The sequence below is a fragment of the Rattus norvegicus genome, chromosome 2 (genome assembly GCF_036323735.1).
Source record: "Rattus norvegicus strain BN/NHsdMcwi chromosome 2, GRCr8, whole genome shotgun sequence".
Classification (NCBI taxonomy): Eukaryota; Metazoa; Chordata; class Mammalia; order Rodentia; family Muridae; genus Rattus; species Rattus norvegicus.
Window position 1 is genome coordinate 115,583 of NC_086020.1, and position 16,753 is coordinate 132,335.

Genomic DNA, 16,753 nt, shown 5'->3' on the forward strand with positions numbered 1-16,753 from the left:
GTAGGCTAGACCTCCAGTCAATGTTAGAGCTATTGTTCTGCTGAATGGAGGGATGCTGAGCCAGTGTAGGGAGCGGCTAAAGATGGCGCCGACATCTGGTGGTCATTTGTGGTAAACAACTACAGCGCATGTGTTGGCAGACCCCCAGCCCCTACAAGGCCAGGGTGATATTCATGCTAAATAGGTATTTCATGCTCCACCAATCCCCAGTGGACAAATTTACAGCCACAGCCTGTCTTGTATTTAAGGCGAGTGCCTTTGTTCCCCGGGGTCCCTGTATCATCAATAAGGTGTTCCTGCAATAAAGGCTGATTGAGAAGGATCCAACGGTGTTGCGTCTTCCTTGCCAGTCGAGGTGGGCGCGACAACTGGTGGCCCTTACGGAGACCCGAGAAAATTATCTTTTCTCGTCTGGATCCAGAACTTTTTCAGCCTCAGGACGGTCGATGTTGGTAAGTTCCCAGTAGGGGCAGTTAGTTGCCAGAATTGGGACAATAGAGTTCCTATAAGTGGAACGGTAAAGTTCCTGAAGTTGGGACGATAAAGCTCCGGGATAAGGGATTGTAAAACTTCCCTAGTAGGACAATAAAGTTCTCTGGATAAGCAGAGACAAAGAATAGCCTTTGTTTAGAGGCAAAAAGGGGTTTGTGGAGCACGGTAATGTTGTCTTTTCCATTTGTTCCTTTGTGGGTTGGACTAGCACTTTTGCCTTATACTCTTTTTGTGTTGTGGTGTTGCTTCTGTCTGAATTGCCACCGTCCAGGGCATGGATGCATTTGTTGGGAAGAGTCCATGATGAGCCACAAGATCGTGTGTAAATAAACACGCCAGCTCGCCAGCTCCCCTTGCTTGTAAATCGATCGTAAATAAGGTCGTAAAAGCATGGGAAGCTCACACTCCACCCCGCTCCTGTCAGCTCTTCAGGATCTTCTTGGTTAGCGTAAGCTTAAAATTGAAAAGAAAATCCTGCTGAGTTTTCTTGATGAGTGTAACCATTGTGCCCCGTGGTTTATAGTGTCAGGGTCGCTCACTTTGAGAGCATGGGAGAAGCTGGGGAAAGATCTGGATAAGGAGACTACAGTGGGCAAGCTTAAACCAGGGACAAGGCCACTTTGGCGTATGATCCGTGCCGCTTGGAAGATAAACGATGTGAAGAAGCTGTTAGGACAGATCAGAGAATCCTTACAGAGCAACAGGAGAGTATGTCAGAAGGAGAGAAAGTTTTGAAGGAAGGAAAGAAAAGAAAAGGAGGAAAAGAGGTAAAAGAAAAGGCAGAAAAGATCAAGAAGAGGATAGACAAAGGCGAGAATAGTAATCAGGATTTAGGAACAAAAAAAAATTTGTCCCTCATTAAAGGCATTGACCTTGGAGATGTCTAGTGATTCAGAGTTTCGTGATAGTGACTTAGCTGACCTTGAGGAGGAGGTAGCTCATTATGAGAAAGAGATTTATCATTCTGACTGGCCAAACACTTACGCTGTGCAGAAACAAGCCAAGGACTTAAATAAGAAGGCAATTATGCCAACAGCACCTCCTGCACCCGTGTATAACTTTCAAGGTAAAACAATGGTGAAGCCTGCAGGAAGTACTTCTTTTTGCCCGGAAGTATGGAAAGAGTTAGGATTGAGTTTTCCAGTTTTTCTGGATGCAAACGGGCAGCGACATCATGAACCTGTTGACTTTAAGACAATAAAACAATTAACAGAGTCAGTCAAAACCTATGGAGTCAACTCAGCTTTTGTTATCGCTCAAATTGAGGCTCTTGGCTGATACTGTCTCACCCATGGAGACTGGGGGAGTTTAACCAGAGCCTGCCTCTCTCCGGCTATGGAACAGGTGTAGTGAAAGGAAACTTAATTTTATGGACCCTGCTCTAGTGGCGGTGTGTTGGTTGATAACCAACCTTAATTTTTGAAGCATAGTGTTTTATCTGTGCTTGTGCTCCCAGCCCACACAGTAGGGGGGGAGCGAAACTAGCTGCGGAGCTGCTACAGTGAACATGGAGACTGCTCAGTCTCACCCAATTTTTCTGGCTCTTCAGGAGCTGTTTAAAAGAAAAAGGCTTAGGATAAAAAGAAGCACTATAGAGAGATTTCTTAGTGAGTGCGATTGCCATTGCACCTTGGCTCGCTCTCTGGGAATCTCGAGGTGGACAGCTAAGAAAAGCTGGGAAAGATTTAAATTTTGCTTGGGAACAAGGAACCTTAAAGGGACAGGCTGCGTTAGAAAGGCTACAGGAGGGGCTGGAGAGATGGCTCAGTGGTTAAGAGCACCGACTGCTCTTCCTGAGGTCCTGAGTTCAAATCCCAGCAACCACATGGTGGCTCACAACCATCTGTAATGAGATTCGATGCCCTCTTCTGGTGTGTCTGAAGACAGCTACAGTGTACTCATATACAATAAATAAATCTTTAAAAAAAAAAAAAAAGAAAGGCTACAGGAGGAATGATCTGAAAAGGCTGAGAGTGAAGTGGGGGAGGACTCTAAGGAAAACAAGAACAAGAAAAGAATTTCTGCTTTTAGTGGCCAGACCTTCAACTTTTGCTCACAGAAAGAGAGTGCTCATTAAGAGAAGTTCTTTCAGGGAGCCTGCCTTATCTGTTGGTTTTATTCCAAGAGAGAAGTCAGTCTCCAGCATTAAGTGATTTTTCTCGTTAGTCATCATTAACATGGAGAGTGCCTTTGATCCTATCCCCACAGCAGCCAGTTCCTGCCCCTGTGGTCAAAATGCCCCAGGTTGGGGGACAGAGAAGCCCCTCGGACTACAAAACTGCCAACAGCCAAAGGTAAAAGTTAAAACAGAGAACATTCCAGGCCCAAGCCTAACCAGATGTGTTTCAAATGCAGATGCTTCATCAACTCTGACCAACTTTTACTCCAACAGGACGAGATAAAAATAATAAGGACTTGAAGATCCGATCCTTCTCCTGATTTAGTAGCTCTGTTCCAAGAACCAGGGGCCATAAAACCTTTTGGCCCTTATCTCCTGGAGCCATAAAACAGGGACGTATTGGGGTAAGATGGGCTAGAAAAGGCCTCAATGATTTGGGCTAGCATGAGTAAAACTTGTAATAAAAAAGAGACAAGGTAATGGTAAAGTGTTTTTGTGTATGCATTCTTTTAGAGTTATGTTTTAGTCTTTGGACCCTGATTAGAGACAGTTTACACCCTAGACATGAGAGAGAATGGGTTTGGGAAAAACAGTCCTCCCAGACTCTCCACAGATGCTTTGGAGAAAGAGAAAAACTTTCAGAGCTCTCCTGGGAACAGAAGAAAGGTAAGAGACGTCCTGCCTCTCTGCTGGCTCCTATTAGAGAAATGCTTATTTCTGGTTCTGAACTCCATAGATAAGATATCTGAGTCCTTTCAGTGGGACATCATCTAGTTTTTTCCCTCTATGTCTATTGTCTGTCCTTGGTGCACCAAGCTGTCCATGTCTGTCAGTTTATGTCTGTGGATTTTGTTTCTCATTGTTTAAATGTTTTATGTTTCATGTTCAAAAGAAAAAATGGTAAAAACTTTATCTGCCGGTCATTCACACCTTGATTTGGTCTTAACTCGTTTCTGAAAAGAGAACAAATGAGTAAAACGCAGTTTCAATCGGCCTTTGGAGCCCTGTACCTGCAGCAAAGAGCCTAGGTCAGCTGGACAAGTTGCCCGGGGGCGGAGCATCTGCAGGAGCTGATCTTAAAGGCGCCAGCAGCTCCTCAGCTTCTTGGTATGGGAGCTGATGGCTGTTTCTCTTAGAAAAATCCCTGAGTTGTTATTAGACTTAGCAGGTGACAAGGTGTTTCTTTTAAAATCACAGGTAGAAAAGCAAAAATGGTGCTTGGTCTAAATATTAAAGACATGTGTTAACCACTTCAATTTTGTTTCTGACTGGTTTTAAATGTATAAATATGTTCTACATGCCTTGGTCATAGATTATTGGCCTTTAAGTTATTGGATATGGTTAAAAAATTATAACATCTATAACAAGAAGTTGACATAAAACTGATAATTTAGATAGAGTCATTCTAGACAATATGTGACATGAGCCAACCTAGAGAAACAGGTCTAAATTGAGATAATATTTTTATAGAACTCTTATCCTAGAAGCCAGGCACCCCCAAATTACAGAATGTAAAATTGTGTTGGAAGTTTTTAAAAGATTTCATGATTCTTTCAATTTAATTTCTGATTCTGCTTATGTAGTTAACGCTGTGCGCTCACTTGAAATTACAGGGCCAATTAGGTTGACTAGTACTATATGTCAAATTCTTTTAGAATTACAAAAATTAATTTGGACCAAGAAAAAATAAGTTTTTCATACAACATATTTGAGCTCATACTAATTTGCCTGGTCCCATGGCCAGTAATAACACTTTGGTGGATGCTAGTACTCGCAGAGAATTTATTTTTCATGCAGCTCCAGTTGATCTTGCTAGAGAATTTCATCAAAAGTTTCATGTTCCTGCTTTTACTCTTCAACAAAAATTTAAAATCTCTAGAGCTACAGCTCGTGATGTAGTATTACGTTGCCAGAATTGTGTTCAGTTTCACCACCCTCCTCAGGTGGGAGTTAACCCTCGTGGTCTGATTCCACTAAAACTCTGGCAGATGGATGTCACACACATATCTCAATTTGGAAATTTAAAATATACACATGTTTCTGTTGATACCTGTTCTGGCATTATACATGCCACTCTGATGACTGGTGAAAAGGCTCGTAATGCCATTAGTCATTGCTTAGAGGCGTGGACAGCCTGGGGAAAGCCTGACAGCCTCAAGACAGACAACGGACCTGCCTACACTACAAAGTCTTTTCAGACATTTTGCCAAACAATACAGGTCAAACATATACAGGATTGCCATACAATCCCCAAGGTCAAGGAATTGTAGAAAGAGCACATCGTACTTTAAAAGAGCTCTTACAAAAACAAAAAGGGGGAATTGCCTATGGCAAAACACCAAGAGAACAGTTGTCTTTAGCTCTTTTTACTCTAAATTTCTTAATTTTGGATATGCATGGCCGCTCTGCTGCGGATCGCCATGCTGCTACTAAACCTATGACTAATCAAATACAGACAGCTGAGACTATCAATCAGATTGTAGACAGAACCGCAGTGGCATTAGAGATACAAGAAGAATTTAATGCCCACTTGGCATCTGGCTTTCTATTAGCTAACCAACGAATAGATTTGATTCAAGAACAAATTGAGGCATTATATCATATGACACAGCTGTCCTGCGTTTCCTCTCTTAGAGGCTTATGTGTTACTCCATTGCAAGCTAACTTTTCTCAGTATTTTCAACAGAGCAAAGAAATCTCAAATCCATGGAAGCGGAACAATTATCGAGACAATTGCTGATTGCTGTCCTTAACAACACCAGAATGGAACCCATCACGTTTGGAGATTTCACCTCGTGGATCACTAATGCTTTCTCATTTTTTAAAGATTGGGCTGGCATGTTTGCCTGGGGGGCCATTGTCCTCTTGGGATGTGGAGTATGTCTATGGCTTTTTTGCCATTTACAACGAGAGCATGCCAGACACAAAGCGATTGTTTACCAAGCTATGGCGGGCATTGAAAGCGGTGCTTCTCCCAATGTATGGCTGGCCTCTCTGATAGATTGAGAGTTCGCCCTAGATCATATTTTGTCACTGTCATGTGAAGCCATTGTATCCAGAGACGGGCAACTTTCCTCAGGCTCGGACCAACCTAAGACAGGAGCCCGGTGGCGATAGGGTTAATTTCCAGTGATGGGTAAGGCCGAGTTTTTAGAGAGGAACGACCTAAGATAGGAGCAATGACGTGTATTGACGTGACACCCAGATCTAGACCAGTCATAGACAGAGGTGGCCTTGCCCTGTTTGAACATTCGGGCTGGTCCTATGCCCATCTGCTCTGCTTCTCCCCTAATATTAAACACACACGTATAGCCCAGGACGGTGTGTTGTACATAAGTCATCTCTAGCCATTGGGGTGCAGTCCTAACTGCAAGAGTGGTTCGCCATGGCCGAGCTGGGCACTCTGTGAGGCATGTCTGACCTCTCTCAGACCACTACCTCCACCTAATGGGTTCATTTTAAAAAAAAAAAAAAGGGGGAGATGTAGGGAGCGGCTAAAGATGGCGCCGACCTCCGGTGGTCGTTTGTGGTAAACACGTACAGCGCATGTGTTGGCAGACCTCCAGCACCTACAAGGCCAGGGTGATATTCATGCTAAATAGGTATTTCATGCTCCACCAATCCCCAGTGGACAAATTTACAACCACAGCCTGTCTTGTATTTAAGGCGAGTGCCTTTGTTCCCCGGGGTCCCCGTATCATCAATAAGGTGTTCCTGCAATAAAGGCTGATTGAGAAGGATCCAATGGTGTTGCGTCTTCCTTGCCGGTCGAGGTGGGTGCGACAGAGGAGAAATGTTGAGCCACAGGAAGAATGTACGGTGGGTGGAAGAGTAAATAAGGTTAAATAAATAGCTAAGAGTAAATAATTTGGACAAGTCAAATTGCCTCCTGCCTCTGAGACACCATTTTGTCCTCAGCAAAATGTAAATACTTGGTCACAGGGGGGCAAATGAGGCAAAAAAAAGTGCAAGCTTCAGTTTGTTTTCTGAGGGAGAAAACATAGCTCTCTCCAGCTTGCAGGGACAAGCTGCTCTGGGCCTTTTCTGTTGTGTTGATTAGGAGTTTGTCAGTCTGGTATCTTCAAGGATTTTAGTATTTGGCCCCTTGGAGCCAAATATTAAAGAAATATATGAAATAATATGTAAATAATTAAGAATTACATGGCTGGGAAAAACACAACGAGAAAGCTGGTTTTGGGTGTCCTTTAAAGTATGTCTAAGGCTTTTTTAAAAACTACCTTTGCTTCTAAGGATCCCGTGGCGGGTGGGCCTAGCTGAGAGAAAATTGGCTATATGTGGGAAATTTCACGCTCCTGATAATAAAATGGTAATAAAATCTCATCTGGCTCCCAAGGCTTAGAGTAGAGGGGATGTTTATGGTGGAGGAGGTTCCCCAACACAGGTGCACCTCACAGGTTGTGAGGTTTACAGCCCTACAGGGCAGCTGGGGTTATGGACTCTGTGGCCTCCTGCTAGGGCAGTTCCTTCACTTTGGGAGAAAACACTCTGTTGTCCAGCCCTGGCGCCAGGCAGCTTCACTCCAGGCTTCAATTGAATGGTGTCACACAAAGTGGGATTCACAGTCTGCTCTGGGGTGGTTTGCCCCAGGGAAGGTAAACAGCTGGGGAGGACATTTCAGAGGGTGGCAGTGTCCTCCCAAAGGTTAGCCAGGGATTGGGGATAGAACTTGGGAGTCAGCCTTTCACAAAGGCATGCTTCTCAGCAGGAAATGTGGGTGGGGCGGAGCAGTCCCCAGATAGAGACAAAGCTTCTTTGAATCTTTATCAGAAGGCCTGGCCTCTTGTGAGAGGGGTACCTGGGACGACAGGGCAGGGAGAAAACTCCAGTGTGTAATCTCATTACCCTCCCTCGCTCTGCCAACCTAGAGCACAGAGTCGCTTAGAGCCTACAGCTGCCTGCGCACTGAGTGTCCCTCCAGCCCAGGAGATCACCTCCTGCAGCGTCATTACCCATACTGGAGAGTCGTGGGTAGCCCAGGAGTACTTGGGACAGCCCAGACCAGATCCAGCCAACAGTCTCACCTTCCCGGGCTGGCTGCTCCACCAAACTAGAACAGTCTTAGGAAACCTAATGAGAAGCAGTTGTAGTGGCCGCTGGCATACTTTCTCAGAGTCTCTGATTGGTCAGTGGCTGAGAGCTGTAGCCAATCAGCACGGTTTTTGGGCCTGAATTGCGGGCCAAAGGTCCCAGTGGGCATCTGGCAGGCACAGTGGCCTGCAGAGACTCGAGGTGTGGAGGGCACAGCCAGGGAGGAATGAGCATGTCTTGGGACCCCACAGCCATGCGCCATCACCGCCTATCGCTGCTCCTGGTGCTCATGCTGCTGTCAGGAGCCGGGGCTCTGTGTCCTGTGGAGCTCTTTCCTTACGGGGAGTTGTGGGGAGATCTGCTGCCACAGGAGGGCGACTTTGAAAGCTCCCCGGCTGTGAAGCTAGCAGTACCTCTATGCTTCTATGGTGAACAGTTCAGCAACCTCTTTCTAAGTTCAGCTCCCAGAGGTGCGTGGCTTGGTGTGGGGTTGTAGTTTCTTCCCAGGGTGTGGAGCAACTAACCTCAATGTTTAACTGTCATCGCCGGTGGGGACCGGGCTTAGCAGTGGCGCTGCAGCTTCTTGATCCCTACTGTGGAGGAATAAGGATCATTTCAAGGGAGAGTTGGAACCGTCCCCCTCTACTTCAACTTCCCAGGCAGGAAGATGAAGTTGAATCTGCTAGTGCGGTTTGTGTTTAGGGGCAGTGGGAGGCTGTGCACGCAGGCATAGCAATCTAATTAAGGACACGGCGCCCAAGGTGTGCAGTGGTGGAGAAAGATGAGCTGGTTCAAGAGTGGCCGCACCTGTGGGTCGCAGTGCACTTGAGCACTGTCGCCAAAGTTGAGTTTGTTACCCTGGATGTGTCTCAACCTGCAAAGAGGAGGGAGTCTTCTTGACTCGAGTAGAACTCGGACCGTAGGTGAATTCGACTGGTGGTTGCCCACCACCAGTTTGAGCGACCACCGTTTTGCCCTTTAAAAATGTTTATGTGGGGAGGGATTCACGTGCTACCTCATGCAGAGCAGAGAACAACCAGTTTTTTTTTTTTTTTTTTAATCCCACCCTCTGTTGGGTCCTAAAACTCAAGTCATCAGGTTTGACAGCAGAATGCCCTTACCTGCTGAACTGTCTCACCGCCCTGTGGTCTTATTGTAGGTGGGCACCAATGGCATCATCTCCACCCAGGACTTACCCAGGGAGACTTAATATGTCATTGATGATTTTCCAACTGACTTCCCATCCATCGCCCCATTCCTGGCTGACATCCAGTGGAGTCACAGCAGTGGCCGGATCCTGTATGGAGGACACATCCTGGGATGTACTGAGTCTGGCTGCTTGCTACCTGTGCACAGGCTTCCCGCTGACCGGGTCCAGCTTCCCCACTACCCACTTCTTCCTGGCCACCTGGGAGCAAGTGGGCGCCTAGGAGGAGGACAGGCTTGGGGCTGCATGGTCTGGAGAGGTAAGCGAGGGGTACCCTGCAGCTGAATAAACAGAAGGGTTGGGCTTGAACAGGAAACTAAGACATTGGCTAAGAGGCATTCCCTTGATTCTGCTCCTCAACACTAAGAAAATTGCTTAGTAAAATGAGGGACTAAGGTGTAGATACCAAAGACTCTGAGGGAACTTAAGGCACTTTACAGGTTTTTTTTTTTTTCTTTTTTCTGGAATCACCTATAAGTACACAAATATTTCTAATGACATGTTCATCAAAAAATTAAAAATTTGGGAAATTTAAAAAGGAACAACTTTTTTTTTTTTTTTTTTTTTGTATGAGCTGGGTGTGGTGTCACTCACCTTCAATCCCAGCAGAGTCAGAGAGGCAAACAGATCTCTGTGAGTTCTAGGCGAGCCTAGTCTAGAAAGTGAGTTCCAGGAAAAAATACAGAGGAACCCTGTCTGGAGAAACCAAAAATAACCCGTAGGTTTGTGTGTACATTTCTAGTTATTTCTTTAATATTGTTGCCGTTGACAACAGTGGGTCCACAGTGCCCATATTACTGTTTCACTTGCTAGTTCTGCTGTTTAGTATGCTCTGGTCAGTGCATTTCTATAACATTTATTACAACCGTATAAAATCTCACCCTTCCTAGTGGTCATTAACGTTGCTCCCATGACGTTTTTACTATAATCAATACTATAAAACGCGTTATAAGGTTTTTATTTTATTCGTGTGTGTGTGTGTGTGTGTGTGTGTGTGTGTGTGTGTGTGTGTGTGTGTTTGTCTTTCTCTGTGTCTGCTTGTTGGTAGGGCCAGAAGAGGGCTTGGGCCCCCTGAAGCTGGAGTTACATACAGGCAGTTGTGAACTGCTTGACTGACAATGGATACAGAGATTTGAGCTAGCATGCTGAAAGGACTACTAGGTGCTAAGCCACCTCTTCAAAGCCAACACTTTTTAAAGTGTCAAAACACTACACAGCCTTAGCTGACATCACAGGAGAGTGAGCAAGCATGCCATGAACTTCTTAGTAAGTTCCTTGTAGCTTTCTCCACATTGCCTTTGTAACAGTTTACATACTTCTGTCTGCAGGAGCCTGCTTTGCAGTCTCCCTGGAGAAAACACCAACTCTGCTCTGGCTTTGGTCTTGGCAACATGTGAAGCAGGTATGGGTGGGTGAGGGTAAATGGCCTCATTCCTGGTGTAGGTAGAGACAGAGTCCTCTTGTGAAATTCCACCTGGGTGTAAAATGTCATAGACCTGGAGCAAATCTGTGTTTGCTTTAACTCCCTTAGTGCCTCTGAGCTACAGAAGTGATGTCTTCCCTAAGAGCTTGCCCATTGTTCCTGTGTTTGTTCTGTGAACTTAAAGGAAGAGACGTGTTTTCCTAAAACCTGCACCAGCAGAGATGGAGAAATTGTTTTAAGTTTCAGTTTCTTACTTGACAGGTTAACATCCAGTTTTGTTTTCTGACTAGTCTTGTAATGCCTTGGGTTTGACATCTCTATTACAGTTCAACAGAATACCTTCAACTCAAACACTGCCTCCTTGGCACAGGCCAGCCAGCTAGAGGGCTAGAGAAGACAGTCCCCACTGTTAAGTTTCATTCGCTCAGTCATCCATTCATACATTCTTTTTAAAACGTTTATCTAATATCATGTATAACAAGCTTATAGTGGAAAAAAAATAAACTTTTCTAATACAAGCAACTAGGTCGCCAATTCTAATATTTATATTTTCTTACAGTCTTTTTAAAACTTGTTAATTTATGAGTGAGAGTGTGGGTGTGCATGCACATGTGTGCATATGCATGTGTGAACGAGAGGTCAACTTTAAATGTCTTTGCTTGGGAGACATCTTGTCTTTCTACTCAGGGTCTCTCTGGGACCTGGGGCTCCCCAGTTAGGCTAGGCTTGCTGGCCAGTGAGCCCTAGGGATCTGCTTGTTTTTCTCTCCAGGGCATAGATTACAAGTGTGCTGCCACGACCTGCTTTTGATCTGGGTGCTGCCATTCAAATCAGGACTTCATGCACACACAGCAAGCACTTCATAGGCTGTGCTGCCTTCCCAGCTTCTCCTGTAATGTTAAAAAAAATCTATGTCACAGGGTTAGGGTTAGGAGCTAGGGTTTAGGGTTAGGAGTAAGGGGTTAGGGTTAGGGTTATATATGCAGACAGTCATATATATCATATATAATTCTCTATCTGAACATATCTCTATCTGATATTTGTTAATTCAGAAACTACTTTTACACATTTTCCTTATATCGGCACTGAAATAGACATAGACTCTAAGCGGAATGCTCTTACTCTGAATGGCCTCTCTTACATTTAGTAGGAACACTATTGATAACCTTTTGTTGTGGTAATATGGTAGACTCTCCAGCTAGAGCTTCCTCCTAACCCATCTTGATTCATGGATTCCATTAGGGTAGGTTTCAGTGAGCAAGCAATTTCTCCAGGATAGAAGGCAGAGCATGTATCAGCCTGTGCACTGGAGGTTAATGTACTAGGGGCATGGCAGGCACAGTGTCTTTCAGAAGAGCAGGGTTCTGGGATCTGATGCAGGAGCACTCAAGGGTAGAGACGTTGTCCCCTCTGAGGACTGCAATTGGTTCCTGGAAGTAGGCAGCCTTGAACGATTTGAAGTGGGGAGTCTGACGTTTATGTTGTTCCTTTTGTTTTGCTTTTGATCCCCCCCACCCCCATGCATCTCAGGTTGGCCTCAAACCTCATAATGGAGGATGATCTTGAATCTCTGATCCTTTTGACCTGACTGACCTGTGCTGAGATAGTGGGTGTGCAGCATCACACCCTACCCATTTGATGGGAACTGAACCGAGAGTGCAGGCTGACCAGGCACTCTACTAGCTGAGCCACAGTCTTTCTGGTGACCTTAGTTAGTAAGGGTCGAAGGGCAAACTACTTAGACAACTGTTAAATAGTCTGTTTGTTCACACCATCAGACTTCTCTTTAAATTTTTAAAATTGTGTTTATGCACATGGGTCATATGCCTACACACGGTTGCATGCAGTGCCCATGGAATACCCTGGACCCGAGTACCTGCAGTTGTGAGCTGTCATGTGAGTGCTGGGAAATGAACATGGGTCCTCTGGAAGAAGAGCCAATGATCTCAACCAGGGAGCCATCCCTCTGCCCCCCTCTCCTTACCTTCTTGCAGGAGTGTTTTATACTGTCTTCTCGACACAGTCCCACAGGATAAGTACAGTAATAACTGTTTATATCACAGAAGAGAAAATAATTTCCAAATCTGCCTTAAGTGAGGCAAAGTCACCTTAGAAGACATACTTTTCCCCTTTCTTACACTTTTCATGCAAGACGCCTCTCCCCCAGACTTGCCTTCAGGACTGTGTGATTGAGGCAATCTCTTCTCAGGTCCACATCAAGGTGACGAAATCCAGCCAGTGCAGCAGAGTATCATGAATACACTTGGGTACAGGTAGTGGCTACTGGACAGTGCACAGAATGAGAGAGAGATAGAGAACTGAAGAAAACCTCAACTCTCTTCATTATTCCAGTAGAAACCTAGACTAGAATGATGAATACTTGCCCCAGTGAACAAAGATTCAGTGAATCTTATACCTCTTTTTAGCCATTCCCTCTTATTCTTGATTGTTGATTCTTGAGGAAATTACAGATTCGGGGATAATTTGAGCTTTGGTATTTTGTGCAAACACAGGATTGATATCATTGGCTAGGTCCCGTTTTCCAGAGTCATTTTTTTCTCCATCTTTATTAAATTGGGTATTTTTTATTTACATTTCAATTGTTATTCCCTTTCCTGGTTTCCAGGCCAACATCCCCCTAACACCTTTCCCCTCCCACTCTATATGGGTGTTCCCCTCCCCATCCTCCCCCCATTACCGCCCTCCCCCCAATAATCTCGTTCACTTGAGGTTCCCTCTTGGCAGGATGAAGGGCTTCCCCTTCCACTGGTGCCCTTACTAGGCTATTCATTGTTACCTATGCAGTTGGAGCCCAGGGCCAGTCTTTGGGTAGTGACTTAGTCACCTGAAGCTCTGGTTGGTTGGCATTGTTGTTCATATTGGGTTTCAAGCCCCTTCAAGCTCTTTCAGTCCTTTCTCTGATTCCTTCAATCGGGTGGTCCCGTTCTCGGTTCAGTGGTTTGCTGCTGGCATTCGCCTATGCATTTGCCATATTCTGGCTGTGTCTCTGAGGAGAGATCTACATCCAGTTCGTGTCAGCCTGCACTTCTTTGTTTCATCCATCTTATCTAGTTCGGTGGGTGTATATATATGGGCCACATGTGGGGCAGGCTCTGAATGGGCGTTCCTTCATCCTTCCAGAGCCTTCCTAACCCGAGCTTTCTGTTAGGGTTAGGAGTCATCTTACACATGGCTGTCCTCTTCACAGCAAGCGTACCATTGACACTGAGATAGTAGGTGACTGAGCTGGCAAGAGTAGTGCCACATCCCAGCAGAAGATCTTAAGTTTCCGGATAGCTGGGACTATCTGGTGAGACTTCTTTGAGGAAAGAGATTCTTTGGAACTAACAGGGTTTCATGGTCTACTCTACAGAGAAAATGAAGATCTGTTCCCAAATACTGAGCCTCATTTTGATTAATACATTTGTATCTTACCTATGTTGAACTTTTGCTCAAAAATTGTTTTAGACTTGGTCATTAAAAAGTACTGATAGATCTATCATCCTCTGTCATTAATATATTAGTCCATGTGAATCAGAGTACACAGAGATGTTTGGAAGACAAAGTTTCGTGTTAGCATGAAATTCTTGCCGTGGCTTTGCCAACTTTTGGCTGTATGATCTGAAGATTAGCTAACCTCTCAAAACCAACTTTTTCCTCACTAAGAACTAGCACAGCTACCACCCCTATCTTGCAGAGTACAGTGAAGACTGATAAGCACTGGTGTAGGCATGGCTTGTAGAAATCAGTACTATTTAAGTGTTTTAGGAATTTTAAGCTTAAGTAAGCTTGAGTCTGATTTAAGTTTTCATTCACGTCGAGAAAGCATAAAATATTCTTGCATTCCATGTTTGGTCTCAAGACAGCCAGGTTTTTGACAGAATATTTGATTTGGGCTTCTGGAGCAGATATATAACCTGATGGCTTAGTGTTCCATACACAATGCCAGACAAAAGGCAGCTTATAACAAAGTTCCTGTACGGTATTTATCTCAGTTACTTAGAAGCTTTGCTTCTGTTTGGCATAGCATGGAAAGTTTGACTTTGATCATTAAAGTCTTTTGATTTCAATATGAATTCTGAAGAAGGATGAATGGACTGGTTACAATCCACTCTTTCCTCTGTTCTTAGACTAAGCAACCCGGGGATTCTTGGGGCGTGGGCTTTTCACATCAGCAGCAGGCTGGCCCTGGACAATGTCTGGCCAGTCACGGTCAGAGGTGACCATTCCACAGCCTGCTCCTCAGCACTGGAGCACTCCTTCAACCATGCTGCAGCCCTGGAGATCTGTACTGAGGACAGTTGCAATTATCACAAGGAGATTGGAGAAGATGTAGAATACCCACCAATTGAACCGGGGAAGGCCCTGGAAGACCACAGCAGAATCGATGTATTGATGTGTCTTTCAAATCAAAGGCTAATTCGAGCTTTGTGGATGTTGGCACCACGTCTCCAGATTCTGATCACGCTTCTCCTTTGCCACACCCAGCACCTGGTAACTGGCCATCCTACCGGGAAACAGAATTGACTTCTTTGGTCCGTCAAATCAAACAGGGGCCACCTGTGGGAGAGGTAGAGGTCCTGGATTTCAAGGACCCAGCATTGCTTTTGGAACCAGTGGGCACCAGAACCCCAGCTCCTCCACAGGCAGATGCAGCTTTCCTAACTCCAGGCAGGAAAGACGTTGGGAACAGAAACACCAGGTCCTATCCAGAGGCATGGCCAGTGCTTTCACAGCCAGATGTTCCCGTCGCTCCTTTGGAAGGAGAAATCCTTCCTAATTACCCTGATTCTGGTACATGCCACCCCTGAGTAGAGGGAGGTATGTGGTAGGACTGGAGGACCACGTGGGTTCTAAAGCTCAAGGCAAGTGCATTGAAAAACTGGGCATTTGAGGTTTTGTTTAAAGAAAATATAGCAGAGTTGACAAACTTGATATGGTCATTCACCTGGGCCCATCCCTGTACCGGGCAGGCTGGGGAAGGCTGGGGCAGGCTGAGACAGAAAGATTGTCTTGGTTCAAGAGTAGCCTGGGCCATATAGAGAATTCTAGGCCAGCCTGGATTATACAGCCAGCTCTCCTCCCACGTGTAATGAAAAATTTCGGTTTGCAAGTTCAGAGAAGGTGAGGCTTCATAGGCATTGCAGGATGGAGGGTACAGCCATTTAGCTTTGACTGTGGTAGTTAGCTGTGCAGACTTAGGCAAACATGTTGAAGAGCCTTAGGGAGAGAACATGGTATAGACACCTGTGTCTGCTATTAGTTCTGGTTCTTGTCCCCACAGCTGTGGCCTTCACCTCCCCTGAACCACCTTAACCTGGTTCTGTGACTCACTAGCACTAAAGGTAGCAGGAAGAAGGCAGGGGAATGCCCAGAGGGAACAACTTTTCATCCACCCTGATGGACTGGGAAACTGGTCCCAGATTCATCCTCCCCCACACCTATCTCCTGCTCTCCCTGCTCAATGATCTCTGCCAGGAGGATGTGTCAGAGGTCACACCTCTCTCCACAGCATTTCAACTTCACAGTTTTTCTGTCTGTGTATTGACAAAAACATTAACCTAGCAAAGAGGACCTTCTGGTTCTGCTGGGACATTTTCTGCAGGTTCAGGAGTTGTTTAGAGAAATAGTTCAGGAGGGAAGAAAACACTTTGTGTTTAACAGAGTATAGAGTAATAGTTAGGGTAGGGCCGTTGTTCTCAAGTTTGAATCTTGGCTATGCTAAGGCAACTTATTTCACCCTCAGGTCTCTGATTTTCATTTATAAATGTATTGCCAGGAATTGTTGTTAGTATATGTTATGTTTTGAGTGCCTGCATTAGTCTGTTCCTCAGAAGACAGTTAAGAGCATCATTACTAATCTTTAGAGGATTTAAAACATAACAAACTGGAGGATGGGGGGGAGGAGTGAACAGCTGGGTTGGAAAACAGAGAAACTGAAAACAGAAAGTCTCATTCAAAAGCTTTTGCCTCCCGTCTCCTTTTCTGCTTGATGAAGTTTGATGAGCATTTGTTTTTGTTAAAGCCAAAGGCATGGATTTCTTTTAAAAGTTCTAGAACTTTCAAATTCTTCTAACAATCTCCTAAAATATTCAGTGTGAGTTCTTTCTATCTAAAGAGATTTAAAGGCACGAATCAAAAGTTTCCTCAAAGGGATTTTGTGTTACAGATGTGTTTTTGAGTGGCCTTTTGTTGGGGGTTGTATTTTCCTGGCCCAGGAAGAGCACACAGTTATTGGAAAGTGGGTGTATGTACAGTTGTCTGAAAACTGAGGAGTGGGCTATGGCCCAGCACAAAACTGTAAACTGATCTAAAACCTTCAGAGAGTTTTCTTTTGCAATCGGTCATGGTTCTTGAAGTGTGAACTTTGTAGATGATAATGTGTCACAGTGTCAAAGGTTGTACGTGGCTGTTTAAGAAAGGCATGAAATGGAACCAGTCACTGGGAACTGAGGGTAACAGC

The 16,753-nt window shown here is 45.0% G+C and overlaps 1 long non-coding RNA gene and 1 pseudogene across 1 annotated transcript; both read left to right on the forward strand.

The window, feature by feature from the left end:
• Positions 1-16,753, forward strand: part of LOC134485542 (polyubiquitin-like) — a 128,594-nt pseudogene that overhangs the window by 37,181 nt on the left and 74,660 nt on the right.
• On the forward strand, positions 167-6,351 carry LOC134485559 (uncharacterized). Its single transcript, XR_010063686.1, has 2 exons — positions 167-2,786; positions 2,885-6,351. It is a non-coding gene; the product is annotated as an uncharacterized LOC134485559 (long non-coding RNA).